This window comes from Chroicocephalus ridibundus, chromosome 2, assembly GCF_963924245.1.
Source record: "Chroicocephalus ridibundus chromosome 2, bChrRid1.1, whole genome shotgun sequence".
Taxonomy (NCBI): Eukaryota; Metazoa; Chordata; class Aves; order Charadriiformes; family Laridae; genus Chroicocephalus; species Chroicocephalus ridibundus.
Genome location: NC_086285.1, coordinates 32,567,305 through 32,572,682, shown reverse-complemented (window position 1 = coordinate 32,572,682; position 5,378 = coordinate 32,567,305). Strand labels below are relative to the sequence as shown.

Genomic DNA, 5,378 nt, shown 5'->3' with positions numbered 1-5,378 from the left:
TGGATAGTGCAAAAAGGAAGGTTCTCGGGCCAGCAGAATTCCTAGTCATTTACACATTCCAATAAGTGAAAAGATATCATAGGGAAAAAGGCAACATGACTTCTAAAGCATCCTAGATATTTGCAATATTCACAATATTCCTATTTATAAATGAGGAGGATGAAAGACACATATTAAATGTAGTTTGATATCTGACCAAAGATATAGCAATTTTGCATGTCAACTGATACTCTTGGATGCAAAAAAGAAATCTGAATTGGATTTCCTATGGCACAGGAACTTGGAACAACATGAAAGTCAAAGTTTTGGAACAGCAGTCAATCTAGAGATAGAAAGTGACATCAGTCGACATGAAGTGGCATAAAGAAAGCAAAAGGAAAAGTAGGAGGGAGCCATTTTGTATTCACACTCCCAACAGGTACAACTACATTGACAAGATGAAGGAGAATGAGACAAAACAGAGACTAGCTGAAGCCGTCAGCCCATGTATTGTCAATGAGCCAAATCCTGAAGGTGACTCATTATGAAGACGTAAACAATCCTGGTCGGTGACTCAGTGGTGAGGAAGCTTGGCTGAGACATCTGTAGTCCATATAAAGAAAACAGGATGATGAGATTTCTCTGGGGTATGGTAAGATAAACTATGGGACAATAATATTGCACGTGCCTATGATAGCCTGTAGAAAGTTGGGACATTCTTACCCTTTATAGCTCATGGAGGAATGTACATATCACCAACAAAGGAAGCTTTGATTGGCATTTGCCTGGGGAATCTGAGAGGAGCGCTGGAAATGGATATAGTGTGAATCTTCTGAGAGTCTGTGGAGGAAGGAAGAGGGTGGGTGATGAATATCATCATGTAGGGAGTGAATGCAGAGAATATTACACAGTTTGGTCAGTTAATTTGTTACGGCTTAGAAACTACCATCTGTGTGGAAGGTCCATCTCCTTTTCAATTTTAAAAACTGGCAGTGTATGCCTGGGAGGATCTCAACAAAGAACAATATGCAAAGTAAATAGATTTTTTAGGAGTTATGCTCCACAGGTGATGGGGATGATTTGAAATAAAAGGTGAAGATTATGCATCTGTATACCGCTTGAAGAAGCATGCTGGACAAGAAGAAAACAGTATCACTAATAAAAATTGGCTTGGGGTCTAAAATAAAAACTTTATAGAATGATTAGAATAACTAGAAAGGAAACATATTGTACATTGTTTCAATCTACGACAAAAGAGAAAGCTGTAGGTGAATGTTTTTGAAAAATGGCTTACAACTTTTATGAAATGCACGGAAGTGAAACTCTTCAATTTGTGATACATTAATGAAAAACCAGGGATCAGTGAGAGCAGGCAAAGCTGTAGATTGGCTCTTGTCACTATTTGTAGACCCAGGCTTGCAGCAAGACTCTGTTTTGATAGATTCTGTGGAAATGCACAACAGATCAAAGATCCTTCAAGCATTCTATAATCTACAGGTGAACACAACTGAGTAAGAGTTCAGCAGCTCTGTGATGACTAACATCAAAGATGTTCTGCATTAGACAGAGAAGTACTTTGCACTCAGCAATGCGATACCAATTTTTGAGTAGTTTGAGAATTACCAGATAGCATTCTTTGGTTCTGCAGGCTTTTACTTGTTTTCTCTCCTTGGCCATCTCTCTTCTAGGGAAATACTGCTTCAGCTTCAACTACTCTTATTTTTCAAAGGTTCCTCACACTATTGCTGTTCTACCACAAACACTACTTTATATTATGTCACCGACATTGCATCTTCAGGAGTGGGGTTTGGCTGTTGTGCCTGAATTTTGTGGCCACTGTTGGGGGAAGTGTGTGCGTGGCTCATTCCCACACCTGTTTCCTCCCTGTGTTTCACTGCCAGGGAGGTTCTCCGGGGTCTGTACCACGGAGCAGCCTGGGTCAAGCGATTTTTCTGTAAAACATTTCTCTTTATGTCTATCTTCCTCTTTATACACATGAGAGAAATAGAGAGAAAAGATTGTTAGGAAGTCATTACTGAAGTAAAACAGAATTACAGGAGGTATTTCTCTGCTGGGAAGAGAGCTAGTCTTCAGCTCTCCCCTTGTCATGACTCTATTTTCTTGCTGTTCATTCAAATTGGAATATTGTAGTTTCTAGGGTACTGTTAGGTAAAAAGATAAAGTTGCATACGATGCCAAGAATTCCTCTCGAGATCAGGAAACGTTACCTTCTTGGCTACTGCAATGAAATCTGACACTTTTGTTTTGGAGTTCCATTTTGCAGACCTGTTTGATATTTGGTAAATGTATCAATTTGTCAACTAAGCACTGGACTTTTGCAGCATTTTGTCCTAATGAATTCCTATTAAAACTAATGCAGGGAGAGTAAGTTCCTGCTTATCATGAGTAAGTGTACCACAGTTTGGTCCTAAATGAACTGGTAGCTATGTACTTGCAATCCTTCCCAGCTGCTGACAAAGACCTGACTGAGCTGGCTGAGCCAGGCAGAGAAGCAAAGAACTTAAATTCTCAAGAGCTTGAATCATGGAACATAACTTTAAAGGAAAACATTGACTGGGGGATTTGAAGGAAGTAGAGAGATTTTGACCACTGTTGCTTAAAAAATATGCTGTTGTCTAAACTCTTTCTGCTTTTATAAGACATTTGAATTTTTAAATTACTTAAAATAAGACCTTAATAAAAATCTACTTTTAGAATTGCCATGTATGCTGCAGAGTACTGGTAAAATTCTGTCTACCTTGACTCAGATATGGATTTCAAAAGTGGGTGTTTCTGTTGTCATTTGGGACAAAATTAATTGGATGATTTGGGCACAGCCCCAAGGTCTGAGAGTATCTGTCACTGTCTATTCAGTAGAAAGCATTGTCTGAAATGGATCTAAGCTGCATGGAACAAAAAAGCAAAGCATCTGACAGGACTGTGATACCTTAGCAAAGCTTTCTTCTCACGCTCGTCCAGCTGGCAATCAGCGTGGTACCTCCTGTAAAACAGAATAAAGCCATGATTGCCCCTCATTCATTTTTCCCAAAATAAGAATCCATCAGTCCTAAGAGATAACGTGCAGGTAAACTAGAATCTTTAGAATTTTGTCTCAGATAAGGTGACAACTGAAAAGAGATATGTTATGAGATGCAGGAACAGCACTGAAGTAGAAAAAGGTGTCTCATTAAAAGTAAGAAGAAAGTATCTTAGTTCTAGGAGATGTACCCTTTGTGGTTTGAATTGGTCCCAAACACTGTTTCAGTTGCTTTCTTATTCCTGGGAAGCACACAGTTGTTCATCTGCTGCACAGGTTCACACTTTCTGTCTCATAATTAAGAACAATTATTTTTTGGAAATCCTGGGTAAGGATCTCCAGAGCATCTCAGTGACTTTGCTTTACCATTAGACAGGCTCCCCAGGTGCATTTTTCAAAAATGGGAGTAAATGTCCAAGTTACTTAAGCACTCCTGAAAAGCTTACATCAAGTTCACATCTGCCTATCACTAAAGCAAGAGATGTTCTATTCTCATATACGATAGCATGATGATAAACACACCGGATATGGGGTTTAGATGAGTCACCATGACAGTTCCTCAGGGGACCCAGACCATGAATAACCCTCAATAAGCCAAATTAGGTAGCAGTGAGGGACGACCCTGTAACCCAGTCTGTTGCTATGTTTCAAACAACCCGGTCTGTTTCTATGCCTCAAGCACATACTCGCTGTTAATAGCCTGGGCCAGCTACATATTTCACGGTTAGCATCACAGAGGAAGCGTGGTTACTAATCGGATGTTACTTTCTCTGTCCCTCTTGGGTAGTTGGAAAGAAAGAAAAGGAAATTTTATATTGTTAACCCCCCAAAATTTATTTCTGCTCTTAGGAGAGATTTAGTTACAGTAGACTGAAAAATATGGAAACATAAAAGAAATTATAATAAATGAGCCATCCTGAGATTTCAGCTCTGGCCCCTTTATCCACAGTGTATTGTAAGGCATCAGCTTCTATGAAAATTGCACTTAATTTGTAATTTTTTTTAAGACTATATCTTTAATACCTCCAATGCTTCTATCACTCAATGTGTTCTCATATGGACTAACTGGACAACTCTGTCCGGTTTTCAGGTCTGTATCAGAGATTTTTCAGTTTAGAGGCTTTTGGATACCTTAAATCCTTTATAACCAGGAAACTTAATATTCTGAGACCCAGTCTCTCCCAAATCATGCAAGCTTTATCAGTTTTTATCTGATGAGCCATTTCACATTTTTTTATCAATTTAAAACATTTGCAAGGCCGTATTTTAAAACACAAAATTAAACTTTAATCTTTGTTTCTCTCTTTCCTGGCCCTGAATGCTTGATTTCTCAACCTCAGTTTTGTTCCAATCTATTTTTGAATCTCTTTGCATAATTCGATGATATATTACTTATGAGATAATATGAAAATGCAGAGTTTTAAAAATATCCACTGTTGTGGGTCATAAGCGGTTTTTTTCCATTTTGCTTTTTGAGGGGGGTTTGGGTATGTGTGTTCTTTTAACAGCAATTGCCTGAATTGCTGTGCTTCTGCCACATATTGGACCTCACATCTCTAGGCTGACACCTGTTATTTTTGCAATAGGCACTTTTTATGCTCTTTGAAGTTGTGACAGGTGTTGCAAAACATAGGGGTTTTTTATATCATGTTGGCTTACTTCTTATTAAAACCAGAAAATATCTTTTTTCAATTACTTGTTCTGCTTTAAAAGACCTCCTCTTCCCATGGTACAAAGGAAATGGATATTTGTTTCAGGGTTCATATGTTGAAATTAAGAAGAAGCCAGGTCCGATACAAGCACAGAAGTAATGACCCCTACCTTTCCTGTGGTTTATTCTGTAACTGAGTTGTTATCACACTGGAACATCAGAAGGGAGTCACTGAGTCTTGGTTGAGAACACTAGTGGACAACAGCCTTTGGGTTAGTAAATATTTTCAGTTTCTTTTGCACTGTAGAGTTCCTTCAGATCTGTCACAGTTCTTACAAATTCTCCTTGATTAGCTACCGAGCCTGTGAGGTTCAGCTCACAAATCTTTCAGTGTTCTTTTCCCTTAGCTTAGCTCAATTTTTTTCAAAGTCAAACTGGAAAGCAAAGGGGGATGAAGTCGTTTTGACCCTATTCCTGCCTCCTTTAGATAAATAAAGACTGTTTTTCTTTTTTTGTTATTTTATTTGCTATAGATTTGATAAACATAACACAGTACTGGTTTATGAAGAGGAGTGATCTCTGTGGTGTGGAAGACAATAAGGAAAGGTTTCTTTCCGACAAATCTGAAGCACGAGTAACCTTGAGGTTCACATCCTTGGCTATAAATTCATAGGCAGATCCTTGGGGACTGAAAGACATATGACTTTTTTC

General features: G+C 38.5%; 1 long non-coding RNA gene across 1 annotated transcript; it reads right to left on the bottom strand.

The window, feature by feature from the left end:
• Nucleotides 1-533: 533 nt before the first annotated feature.
• LOC134510890 (uncharacterized) lies at nucleotides 534-3,263 on the bottom strand. The gene is made up of 4 exons (XR_010069750.1): nucleotides 3,208-3,263; nucleotides 2,927-2,980; nucleotides 703-819; nucleotides 534-582 (listed from the first exon to the last, which is right to left on the bottom strand). It is a non-coding gene; the product is annotated as an uncharacterized LOC134510890 (long non-coding RNA).
• Between the last annotated feature and the right edge of the window lie 2,115 nt (nucleotides 3,264-5,378).